Consider the following 13,962-nt stretch of genomic DNA (forward strand, 5'->3'; position numbering starts at 1 on the left):
TGTCCGGCCAGGGAAGTGGGGACCCGCAGCTGCAGCGGCCCCACGATCTTGGGCTTCGCTTTAGGCCCAGGCAAGGGACCCCTAGCTCCTGGGACTGCCAGCTTCGACCGTGCCCAGCTCCCATCGCTGGCTCCACCCCTACTTCCTGCTATCACTCGCCAGGGCAGCAATGGCTCCTGATTCTCTGATCATGGCTGCCCCCCAGCTCTTAGCTCCCCGCTGGGTTTCCGATCACTGTCAGTGGCAGGGGGCTTCTTCCTGCTTTCCCTTTCGCCTCCCTGCATTGTGCCTACATATGCAAATTAACCGCCATCTTGTTGGCAGTTAACTGCCAATCTTAGTTGGCAGTTAATTTGCATATAGCCCTGATTAGCCAATGAAAAGGGTATCGTCGTACGCCAATTACCATTTTTCTCTTTTATTAGTGTAGACAAGAAGGCCAGTTATCTGCTTCCAAGATACAGTGGTGGGCCAGGCATTGGATGAAATTGAAGGGAGAACAGGAGACAATTGAAGGAAGAGAGGAGGCAGCAGTCCCAAGCAATTTCAAAATCCAGCAGGGCAAATTCTGTCAGGTTTTGGGGCCTGAGAATAATCTGCCTTTAAATATTTCCTAAAGAGAGATTTCCAAGAAGTAGAAGAGCACATTTATTTAAAAATCTTTCTTGTGTATTGCTGAACCTCTCACCAGAAAAGATATCAATTTACTTTTCCACCAGCAGTGTATTATACTAGTGATTATTTGACCTAGTCACTTTGATCATATGTTATCATTAAAAATATATATGCATATGTGTAAAATAAAATCTCTAAACTTTGCCAATTTCACATCCATAAAATTTTTAACTGTTTTTGGTATTAGTGAGTGCCTTTAATAATTCTTTTATAATTTTTCTTTACTGTTTATACCCTTGCCAATTTTTAAATTTTTATTGATTTGTGTGATGTTTTTGTATATTTAGAGTTTCTGATTTTGTATTGCAAGTATTTTCCCAAGTTTTTATTTTCATTTTTAAAAATATTTTTATTGATTTCACAGAGGAAGGGAGAGGGAGAGAGATAGAAACATCAATGATGAGAGAGAATCATTGATCAGCTGCCTCCTGCATACCCCCCACTGGGGCCTGAACCCACAACCCGGGCATGTACCCTTGACCAGAATCAAACTCAGGACCCTTCAGTCCACAGGCTGACACTCTGTCCACTGAGCCAAACCAGCTATTTGGTAGATATTTGGTAACTGAAAGGCAAATTATGTGGAAAATTCATGTCGTACTGTGCTTATCTCTGAAAATGATGTGTCTGGTCTTCGGAATTCACGTCCTGTAGAAGGCCCAGCCCTGAGAGCTGATTGGAACCCTGTCAGGAGCTCTGTGCATTCTGCGGTCTTGTCCAGCTAGTGTGCACACTCAGACTTCCAAATCCCACCCAAGTACCGGGCTGCACAGGTTGAGTTCTCTAATTCATCTTTTGAATCCAGAGAGGTGGGAAAGTGTTTGGATTGCAGAGATGTTTGGGTAGGGAGACATATGTATAATATGTATAATAAAGTGTGAAGAGTGAATGCTCGAACAAGTAACCTTAAAATGTAATGAAACCAAGATGGGCTTAAAAATGCTTAAAATTCCAGCTTAGTTACAGTTTCCATATACTAGAATCCTAAAGAAATGGTTTATAAGATTTATTGAAATAGAAAGAAACATGGTCAGTGGGTGAAGCATGTTACAAAACGGTATTATGGTCTGATTTTAATTGTAGAGAAAAAAATATGTCTATGTATAGGAAATAGTCGGAAACAGACAATGATTAGTTTGGGGTAATTGGACTTTTAAGTGTATATAAGTATTTCAAATCTGTATTTATTATATTTTATATATTTTTTGTTTTACCATTTCTGATATTTCTGGCCTTTTATAATGGACATGTTTTGTTAGTTTGATGTAAAACATGGATACCTTCCTTCTTCCCAAAGAAATTGCTCCAAATAAATTATTATTTGGCATACCTTTATTATTAATTTGAAGTTGACCCTACCATGATATTTTTTAGCCCATTGTGCTTGCAATGCTTCGGATTCTACTCTAAGTTGTTTATAGCATATTTGAGGGAAAATGATTTTTTTTAAACTAAAGCATTAAAGTATAACACTGGAAAGGTTTAGCATTTTTCAGTGTCACTGCTGAGGTAAATGATTTTCATGTTGGTATTTTCATTTGCAAAAGTGTTAGCATCTCTGAACAATATAAAGGATGCACTGAGCATTGTTTTCCATTTTACTGGAGTATATTGAGTGATTTATGGATAGTAACAACTTTAGATCATTTTGATTTACTTTTCCTTAATTCTGAAAATTCTTGGTTGCATTTTAGAACATTATGCTCTAATATTATGTCTATTTTATTACATAATTATATTATGTAATATATATACATATATGTATATATATTACATATAACTATATGTTAAAGCAAATTTTTCTGCCTTTTGATAATTAATTTCTTTTGCCCTCAGAATAGTACCTGTTTTATAGTACTTGAAACTTTTACTTTTTATTTGTTATTTCTTAGGTAAACGCAAAGCACTGAAGTTGAATTTTGCAAATCCACCTTTCAAATCTACAGCAAGGTTTACTCTGAATCCCAATCCTACAGGAGTTCAAAACCCACACATGTGAGTATTTCTGTAATAAATAAAAGACTCAACTCAAGCAAAGCTTTTAAAAGTTACTGCATTTTATGGATTATTTCAAGTTGAGGGATTGGTATTTCCGTTATTTTTATGGGCCATTAGAAATATTACTATTTGAACTTCAATAGAAAGGTGTTGGTGCTGTAGTTTGAAGTAGGTAAACACAATTTTTCTTTTTAAAGCTTACTTGAAAAAATAAATAAAGATTTTGATATATTTTATATTTATATCTTTTTAATTTCTTTCTTACTGAACTGAGAATATTGTTTATACCTTTCTTTCTGGATTTCCATTTAAATTGTAAGTGATTTTTAGAAAATGTAATTTTTCCCTGTATATCTGCATTAGTCATCCCCACTGACTAGGTGACAAAATAGATTCCTACTCCTAATAAACTGACTTTATGTGAGATTTCTATGTCACAGTAAATCGAAACGGTGTGTACAGGTGTCAGAGATTATTTTTAAAATTTGTTCCTTAAATATTTTTTATTTAAAAATAGATAGGATGTTGTAACATGTCACTGAAATTATTAGAAACATCTATTAATTTAAAATAATACCTTCAGAATAATACTTCACAGAAACCTTTGATTGAGTTGAAGTGATGTATTAATAGATAATGTCTTTATGTAACAAAAGTAGTGGCTTTACATTTATATTTATGTCCATAAAAATAATTTTCACCCAGTTCTGGTATTGAGAACTCTAAAGCAAGTGGTGAAAGATATGGTTAAAAAACCTGTCAGACTAAATTATTTTATAGTTTTTAATAATTTGTATTCATACCTTATTAGACTACAAGTATATTTATTCTTCCTAAAGAGGCACATTTATTGCTATTTTCTTGTCTTTTGATGTTAGGTATACATTGTATTTACAAATACTAACAAATTGGTAGAAGGAAGAGTATATTGCAGTAGAAATGCTGAAAATATTTTATTTTTAAAACAGCAGTCTAGAAGGGAATAATGTGTGCCTGTATATCTGCTCTTATGCTTTCACCTATAAGTTTAAAGGGAGTGAAAAATATTTTAAATGAAAACTGGAGTAACAGTTTATTTGACTGGGGATAGTGTCTGTCAATTTAATTAGACTGATGTTCATAATGGAATTTCTTGTCAGAGCTCAGCCTGACAAGTGGGGGCTATAGCATTGAGGAAGGAAACTCTTAGTACTGCTTGATTAGTCAGAGCTCGGCGCAAGGAAACACTCAGAAGAATCTCCTTCCTCCTTTCCTAGAAATTTTAGTGAAAGCTGGTTCTTGAACATAGTCTATTAACCTTGGTTGCTAGATGAACCATATGTTTGAAGTCTGAGAAAGAAAGGCTATGCAGTAATTGCCAAACTTAAGAGATCTTCTTCGTACTGTTTTTTTTAAACCACTTTGGACAAGGACAACCTGATTTGTATTAGAACTGGAAAACATTCACATATATTAGAACTTTCTTCCTTCAAGAGTTTCTTCATGTATAGGGATTTATAGACAAAAATCTTTTCTTTTTTTTTTTTTTAAATTAACAGTAAACAATAAAGGGGGTAAAAAAAAGCTTTCTTGCAAAATTTGAGTCCATCAGGTGTTTTCTGTTGTTGTTGTTAAATCTACTTCATCATAATCCTGTAACCAGTTGGTTTCGTATCCTTTGTTGCTTCCCAGCAGGTATTAAAAGTTTGAGAGGGCAAGATTATAGGCATTTTTACTGTTTGATAGAATCTCTAGAATTTGATTTTGGTGTATAAAATTTTATTTTATTTATTTTAAAATATGTTTTTTATTGATTTCAGAGAGGAAGGGAGAGAGAAAGAGAGAGAAACATCAGTGATGAGAGAGAATCATTGATTAGCTGCCTCCTGCACACCCCACACTGGGCACGTGCCCTGACTGGGTGTCGAACCGTGACCTCCTGGTTCATAGGTTGGCGCTCAACTACTGAGCCACACCAGCCGGGCAATTTTGGTGTATAAAATTTTAGACCCAGACTTTGTTAGAATTTTCTTACTGCACTGGCTTATTATCTGGGTCGGAATAGCTACTGCCTCTTAGATACTGGTCCAAGACAATTGTTTCACTACTCAGGGCAGCATTTCTCCTCTGTCCTCCCACCCCTTCCATAGAGGAATCCTTCTTTGTTCTTCCTCTGAATTGTGTGCTGTCAGCACTGAAACTACTGTTGGTCCTTGTTTAGGGTAAGTAGTTGCAATTAGGAAATATAACTTAAAGTTTGTGGGGGTTTCAAAAAAGATTACCTCTGTGCTATTTATATGTGTTTCCTCCTAAAAGTTCCTTCAACTTTACCTACATATGTAAATAGTAGAGGCCTGGTGCACAAAATTCGTGCACTGGCGTGGGAGGGTTGTCCCTCAGCCTGGCCTCGGCCCTCTCGTAGTTTGGGACCCTTCGCTCCTTACTGCCTGCCTACTCACTGCTCCTTACCGCCTGGCTTGCTGCTCCTAGCACTGCCGCAGAGACAGGAAAGGCTCCCACCACCACTAATGTGCTCACGAGCCGTGAGCCCGGCTTCTGGCTGAGCGGTGCTCCCCATGTGGGAGTGCACTGACCACCAGGGGCAGCTCCTGCATTGTCTGCCTGCTGGTGGTCAGTGTGCATCATAGCAACCAGTTGCTCTGTTGTAATGGTCGCGTGGGCTTTTATTATATAGGTAATACTTTTTAATGAATTTAGGAAAAGATAAGATGAACTATAAGCCATTGATGAAGTTAAGATTATGTCCTGATGCCGAAACCGGTTTGGCTCAGTGGATAGAGTGTTGGCCTGCAGACTGAAAGGTCCCGGATTCGATTCCGGTCTAGGGCATGTACCTGGGTTGTGGGCACATCCCCAGCAAGAGGTGTGCAGGAGGCGGCTGATCGATGTTTCTCTCTCATCGATGTTTCTAACTCTCTATCTCTCTCCCTTCCTCTCTGTAAAAACTCAATAAAATATATTTTGAAAAACAAAAAAAAAGATTATGTCCTGAGAAGAAGTTTCAGGTCTCCTGGCTGCAGGATTCTGTAAAAGATTTTAAAAAGAAATTAAGACTGTTCTTACTTCCTGTGAACCAATAGTTTAAATAAATTCCAAGAAATGATAGCTGGCTACAGCAATTCAGAAGTAAGTAGTAATACAGATTGAATTTCAAATGAATGAGTGGTGCAGCAAGGTTAAGATCACAGTAGATAAACAACTTGATGAAAAGTTTAACAAAGGGAACATGGTTTGAATGGGATTTTGAAAGACAAATAGAGAATAGATAGAAGGGAGAATGGCTTTCTGGTGAGTGTAAGTACAAGTTAAGTTTTGGATACGTGTCACGTATAGATCTATGTAATTGTAGCAGAGATGTTATTTATATATTACCAATTTCTATCATTGGAAACTTTTAGCATTTTTTCTTTATTTTTGGTATTCAATAATTATATGAGGATATGCTTAGGTTTGGATCATCTTACTCTGTGTACTGGAAGAACTGTTTCAGTTTTAAGATTCATGTATCTGTTTCTGAAAAAATTTCTTTTTTTTTTTTTAATAGATTCCTTCATGTTTTTCCTATACTTTCTTCCTGAAATGTGTGTTTTTTGGATGTCGGACCTCTTGAATTCCTTGGTTCTCTGACTTTTCTTTCATATTTCCCATCTCTATTTTTTACTGTATAACCTAGGAGATTTCCTTTATATTGTGACTCTAATATAGAAAATTTTATTTTAATTTCTATGAGTGATTGTGGCTTTTTCTTAGTATCTTATTCATGGTTTATGGGTGTCAAATCTGGAATGTTAAAGTCTTTTCTATCATCTCGGGAATTTATTTCCTATAGGGTCAGTTTTTCTTTTATCTTTGTCTTTCTCCTTTGTGTTAGTTTTGCCACCACTGCCTTCAAATTCTCTATTGTCCATAGATGGTTGAGGATGAGGAAATTAGAAGGCTGATTGGAAGTTCTGGTTATTGAAGGTCAACTGGTGAGCTTGACTTTATTTAGTTTTCTGCAAATGGTTTGAGAGCTGGCTGTCAGGCCGTGAGTATTCTAGATGCCAGAGTAATAAGTAGGACCAACAGTCACCCTAGGAGGCCTATTCTTTCCATATAGTATGCTTATTTTCTTTAGAGACATGCTTTTTTTAAAATTGTTATTATTTTGAGGGGCTGTTAGAGAGGAAAGGAGGAACTGACGAGACCTTTCTTCTAGAAAGACTTTTAATGAACTCATCTGTTTCTAGGCCTCCATACCTTCCTACTGTGGATGCCCTCTGAGGTTCTGCTGGGACCATTGCTTATCTCTCATCTCTGCCGTATGCTCCCTTCCACCTTGTGTTATGGGCAGTAGTTTTCTTTATTACTATTTTTTTTTTTTAAAAACCTTTTATTATGAAAAGTTGCAAGTCATACATACAAAACTAGAGAGTGGTAGGCGAATCTGTCTGTATTTATCAATCAGCGTTAGCAGTGTCCACAGCTAATGTGGCCAATATTGTTTTTATCTATTCTTCAATTCCCCTCTCCCCACCCATCCAGCCCCTTAGTTTTAATCAAATTTCAGACATATCTTTCATCTACATTTCAGGATGTATTTCTACAAGACAAGGACTCCTTTAAAAAAACATAATAACAATACCATTGTTATATCTGGTAAAATAAATAAATCTTGAATGTCATCAAATAAGTATATTTGATGTATTAGTTTTGATACAAATAAGTATATTTTTTCAGCTTTATTTTTGAGTAGTTTGAAGCAGGATCTGAACAAGGTCCTGCCTGCAGCTGGCTGATAAGTCTGAAACCATTGAGTCCCTTTTCATGAATTAATCAGTTTTGCTTTGTTTCGACATTTTGTCTGCTTTCAGCATTCAGAAAATTTGTTTAAATCCCTTAGTTTTTCCATTACTTTCTTTAAAAAAAAAAATTCTTTTTATGCAAGTCCTTAGAGAGTGAGGAGAGAACCTGAACAGGAAATCTTTGTTTTTAATTATCATTGGTTAAAATTATTATAAATGTTTCCAACATGTAAGGCATGAGTTTATTATAGACTCTTGTACCTACTACCTAGATCAAGCATGTCAAACTCGTGGCTGTCAGGTGGCATGTCTTGTTTAAATAAACGAATTTGACATGTTTGACTCAGATGTAACAAATGTTAACATATGCTCCTGGGCTCTTTTAGTGAAAGATTAAGCTGTAAAACTAAAGAGTGAAAGGAAAAACTAAAGGAAAATGTGTGGCTACCTTTTAAATTTCCATCAGGATTGGATTATCTAGGCACTATAAGTTTTTATAATAGCCCAGGGGTATTTTTATAAATGTGTCAGGCTTGTTCTAAAATCATGTTCTGTATATAAACTTGACATGAACAGTAGCAGGTATTCTGTTATGGTCTGTGTTTTCGTCATGCTGAGTAGGGAGTGAATGCTCTCAGTGTACTGCATCATTTAGAATGCACCAAATACAATTGTGACTCTGAACGAACAGTCCCTTTATCTTCACAGCATATCGGAATGGTAAAAGAAGAAACACTAGCTTAAAAGCTAACATTGGAAATGAATAATAATGCATACAAATACATTTTGGGCCTTAAGCTAAACATTTTGGAACCATATGTTCTAAGTTTGTTGAGACCAAGAGAATCTCTACTAGCTCATTTATCTTTATTACATTTGAGCAGAAAATGGCTCAATTGTGCCACAGAACATCTAGGAACTTTTAAAGTCCCCCCGTTAATCATTACTATTCTTCATTCTGTGATGTGCCTACTCAGGAGAGCTTCATCTTAAAACTAGAACACTAATTATAAATTATCTAGGCACTTATTGCTGGTAAAACTGTGGAAGCTTTATCTTTTATACTTTACTAGAGGCCCAGTGCATGAAATTTGTGCACAGGGGGGGTGGGGGGGGGAGAGGAGATTGTCCCTCAGCCCAGCATGCACTCTCTCCAATCTGGGACCCCTCAGGGAATGTCGGACACTCCATGAGGATCGGGCCTATACTGGCAGTTGGGACATCCCTCTCACAATCCAGGTTTGCTGGCTCTCAACCGCTTACCTGCGTGTTGCCTGATTGCCCTAACTGCTTCTGCCTATCAGCCTGATCACTCTCTAACTGCTCCCCTGCCGGCCCAATCGCCCCCAACTGCCTTCCCCTGCTGCCCGATTGTCCCCAAGCCTCCTGCTTGCTCCAGCTCCGTGGCTGCCGGCCGCCATCTTGGTTGGGTTAATTTGCATATAGTCGCTCTGATTGGCTGGGGGCATGGCTTAAGGCATAGCGAAGGTACAGTCAATTTGCATATTTGTCTTTTATTAGTGTAGATTATCATGGATTAATCATTGTAGTTAATTTTGGAGTTCTGGCTTCTATCCCAGCCACTTAACTTTTTTTTTTTTTTTTAATATATATTTTATTGATTTCAGAGAGGAAGCGAAAGGGAGAGACAAAAACATCAATGACGAGAGAGAACCGCTGATTAACTGCCTCCTGCACGCCCCCCACTGGGGATCGAGCCCCCAACCTGGGCATGTGCCCTGACCTGGAATTGAACTGCGACCTCCTGGTTCATAGGTCGACATTCAACTACTGAGCCACGCCAGCTGGTTGTGACTTTCATTATTTTATACGATGAGTTAGAAGAGAGGGATTTGTTGTGTGTGTGTGTATGTGTGTGTGTGTGTTTAAGAATAAGAAGACCTTGGTTCTATTTTTAGCTCTGTCATCAGTGACTGCAAGACTTTGAACAGAGAGAGAGAGAAGAGAAGAGAGGAAGGGAAGGGAGCGGGGTATTGATCCAGGTGTGTACTACTTCATGTAAAATCTCATACTTAAGCTTCATAGGCTAAGTGTTTGTAAGGAGGGAGAGGGCTCTGTAGTCTTGTGTGTTCTCATTCCCCAGAGATGTGCCTAGGACTTCTCTGGTTAATTCCTAAGTGAGAAAGACACTAGTATACATGAGTTTAAAAGGTGCTGTTTTTTGTTTTTTATTTTCCATCTCTGAAAATTGTTGACACAATCTCAGTAATTTGGAATTTCTATAGTGGAGCACTTTCACAAAATGATAGTAATGGAAGAAATATTTATAGGTATAGCTCTAGATAGGTTGGATCAGTGGATAGAGTTTTGGCCTATGGACTGAAGGATCCCAGGTTCGATTCTGGCCAGGAGCACATGCCTGGATTGCGGGCTCTATCCCCAGTGCGGGGTGGACAGGAGGTGGCTGATCAATGATTCTCTCTCATCATTGATGTTTCTGTCTCTCGCTCCCTCTGCCTTCCTCTCTGAAATCAATAAAGAAATAAAAAAATATAGGTATAAATTATTACCCCAAAATTTAAAACACCAATTTAAATACTATGAGATTTTCCTTTCACCCCCCCCCTACCCCCCAAGCTGGTTTAGATTTACTGCATACTTTTTCTTTCTTTTTTTAAAAATAAAATATGTTTTTATTGATTTCAGAGAGAGAAAGGGAGAGGGAGAGAGAGATGATGAGAGAGAATCATTGATTGGCTGCTTCCAGCACATCCCATACTGGGGATCAAGGCCACAACCTGGGCATATGCCTTTGACCTGGAATTGAACCGTGAATTCCTGGTTCATGAGTCAATGCTCAACCACTGAGCCACACTGGCCAGCCCAAACTTTTTCTTATTGTGGCAAAGCATACATAATATAAATACCTAACCATTTCTCAGTGTACTGCTCAGTGGTATTAAACACGTTCACATTGTTGTGCATCCGTCACTACCATCTATCTTTAGAACTCTGTCATTTCTCAAACTGAAACTCTGTAGCCATTAAGCACTAACTCCTCATTCCTCCTCCCTACCCCTGCCAGCCTCTGTTCTCTTTCTGTTCTATGAATATGATTACTTTAGGTATCTCTTATAAGTGGAATTACACAATATTTTGTGTCTGACTTATTTTACTTAACGTGCTGTTTCTATACTCCATGTATGTTGTAATAATATATGTCAGAATTTATAAGCCTGAATAATATTTTATTGCATGTGTATATGACCTTTGTTTATCATTCGTCTGTGGTAGACATTTGGGTGTGTCTACCTTTTGAGTATAGTGAGTAATGCTGCTGTGTGAGATAATTTTTAAAGCTTTCATATGGTACTTCAAGTTCAGAGCTATTTAATGTTTCCTTCAGCCCCACATTCTGCCTCTGTGTACCTGCCAGCTTGGCACATTCCCTGAGTGAGAGATTCATGGAGAAGTGATTCTCAGCAGAGGGTGTGGATGACCTGACTGTGTGGCCCCTTACTCCTGGAGATTCATGGTATCGTCTCCTTAACCTGGATGTTTATAGGCGAGGGATCGAGCGTTAATTCTGGAATGTTTATGGAAAGAAATTAATGATAAATAAATAATGTTGAGTTGCTTGTCTGCTAAAAATGAATTTACTTTTGGTATTTTAAATCAATGGTTGCCAACTGGCGGTCCGTGGACCACTGATGGTCAGTGAGGTCTGGAAGGTTGGTGACTGCTGTTTTAATTCATCTATGTTCTTGAATCAGAGACTTAGGCAGACATTTAAAAGATTTCCCTGTTCTTTAACCTATAGTTCAGCAAAGTTCTGCTTTTTAAAGGAATGTCTGCTTTCCTTGCTTTTGTTGAGGTTTCCAACCATTTCTAAACAGGCAGCAAGTTAAATAAATAAATAAATACACACACATATATTAATATATAAAATATTTTTATTTATTTTAGAGGGGAAAGGAGAGGGAGAGAGATATAGAAACATCAATGATGAGAGAGAATCACTGATGGGCTGCCTACTGGGGATAGAGCCCACAACAGTCATGTGCCCTGACTGGGAATCCAACCATGACCTCCTGATTCATACATAGATACTCAGTCACTGAGCCACGCCAGCCGGACCCCATCCCCACTTTAGGTGCTGGTCAAAAGCCTGTACTTCTGACCGACAGGCTATATGTTCCAACTACCTCCTCAGGTTCTATTAATTTGCTAGAGTGGCTCACATAGCTCAGGGAAACAAGCTTACCAGTTTATTAAAAGAAATGATAAAGGATACAGATGAACAGTCAGATGAAGAGATACATAGGGTGAGATCTGGGAGAGTCCAGAGCAGGAGCTTCTGTCCCGTGGAATTGGGTGGGATACCAGCACCCAACCATGTTCCCGCCCTGAAAGCTCTCTGAACACCCTTTGGAGTTTTATGGAGGCTTCATCACACAGGCACGATCACTTATTAGCTCCATTTTCAGCCTCTCTGCACTTTGGAGGCCTGGGGCTGAAAATACCAAGTTTCTAATCATGTCTTGGTGTTTCTGGTGATCAGCCCCCATCCAGGAGTCCCCAATCACTTCATTAGAACAAAAGATGCTCCTAGTGCTGTTATCACTTAGGAATTTACAAGGGTTTTGGGACCTCTGTGCCAGGAAGGGGGGAGTAGGTATATATAGGGTGCCCCCCCCAAAATGTATACAGACTTACAAAGTTTATCAAATATCTTTTTAGAGTTAATATAGAACACCAGTCAAGTTACATAAGCTATGGTGTACTCCTCATAGTCAGATTCTCCTAGGAAATGTGTAGGAACATGCTGGTTTTTTTTTTTAAAAATAATATATTTTTATTGATTTCAGAGAGGAAGGGAGAGGGAGAGAGAGATAGAAACATTGATGATGAGAGAGAATCATTGATCGGCTACCTCCTGCAGGTCCTGAGCTGGGGATCGAGCCAGCAAGCTGGGCAGGTGCTCTGACCAGGAATCGAACTGTGACCTCCTGGTTCATAGGTTGACGCTCAACCACTGAGCCATGCTGGCCGGGCAGGACATGCTATCTCTATTGTGCTTTTATTGAAAAAGAACATTTACTAGTCTTTCTAGCTCCCTACCACCCCCCAACCCCCCCACCCCTCTGGTACAGAAAAATATAAAGAAAGCCCAAATGGTCCATAATTTTTCCATTCAGATAGTTCATGTTACCTTTTAAACCAGTGGTTCTCAACGTGTGGGTCGCCAACTTGTGGGTTGCGACCCCTTTGGTGGTCGAACGACCCTTTTACAGGAGTCGCCTAAGACCATCAGAAAACACATGTATAAATTACATATTGTTTTTGTGATTAATCACTATGCTTTCATTATGTTCAATTTGTAACAATGAAAATACATCTGCATATCAGATATTTACATTACGATTCATAACAGTAGCAAAATTACAGTTATGAAGTAGCAACGAAAATGATTTTATGGTTGGGGGTCACCACAACATGAGGAATTGTATTAAAGGGTCGTGGCATTAGGAAGTTGAGAACCACTGTAGCAGAGGTTAGGTATTCAACAAAAACTTGCTAAATGCATGAAAGAACATGTGTTGGGTTGCCTTGGTTTCTGACAGCTACCAGTTGTTCAGAAAGCTTTGATGCACTCCCTGACTCTGAGATATCCTTATTCCATTTCCCAAGCTCCCCTTTTTTGTCATCCATCAAACCCCAAGATAAGAAGGAACACACCTTTTATTCCTGAGGACTTTGGCAGTTCCTCAGTTAGGAGAGAGGTAATAGTAACCACCTGTGTGAAGCTACAATGGTCTCTGTACCAGTGGTCCTGGATCATGGACAATTTTGCACCTCAAGGGTCATTTGTGCCTGGAGACAGTTTTGGTTATTAAACCAGGGGAGGAGGGTGCTCCTGCCATCTAGTGGGCTGAGTCCAGAGATGCTGCTCAGCATCCTACAGTGCACAAGACTTAAAAGAATTATCCACCCTAAAATGTCCAATAGTGCCAAGGTTGAGAAGACACAGCCACTTTCACAGTCTCCTAAGATAGAATGTCAAAAACTGGCACTGTGAAGGATTAAACAATTTTTTAATTAAAAAAACACATTTTACCAAAAGTTGCTCTTTAAACCACTGTTTTCAATTTAAAAATGAAAATGACCTAATGGCTATCAGTAAACTAGATAAATATATAACACATCTATACAATGTAATAACAGATACATAACTGATTGAAAAAGAATAGAGTAATGTGCTAATTCAGAAGTATCCTCAAGATGTACAAAGTGAGCCCTAGCTGGTTTGGCTGAGTGGGTAGTGCAGGAGCTGGCAGGTCAATGATTCTCATCGTTGATGTTTCAATCTATCTCTCCCTCTCCCTTCCTCTATGATATCAATAAAAATATATTTAAAAAAATAAAAATAAAGATGTACTAAGTGAAAAAATCAAGCTACAAAGCAGTGTACAATAAGACTGCTTTTTATATAAATATTTTCACAGATTTATACAAATCCTATCTAATAAAAGAGAAACATGGT

The 13,962-nt window shown here is 38.2% G+C and overlaps 1 protein-coding gene across 1 annotated transcript in view; it reads left to right on the forward strand.

Moving 5' to 3' along the window:
• The window catches only part of MAP2K4 (mitogen-activated protein kinase kinase 4), a 95,296-nt gene that overhangs the window by 565 nt on the left and 80,769 nt on the right, over nt 1-13,962 (forward strand). The window contains exon 2 of the mRNA XM_015562598.1: nt 2,568-2,670. The gene's annotated coding sequence lies outside the window, so the exon portion shown is untranslated. The remainder of the gene's footprint in view (nt 1-2,567; nt 2,671-13,962) is intronic.

This window comes from Myotis davidii, unplaced genomic scaffold (assembly GCF_000327345.1).
Source record: "Myotis davidii unplaced genomic scaffold, ASM32734v1 scaffold37, whole genome shotgun sequence".
Classification (NCBI taxonomy): domain Eukaryota; kingdom Metazoa; phylum Chordata; class Mammalia; order Chiroptera; family Vespertilionidae; genus Myotis; species Myotis davidii.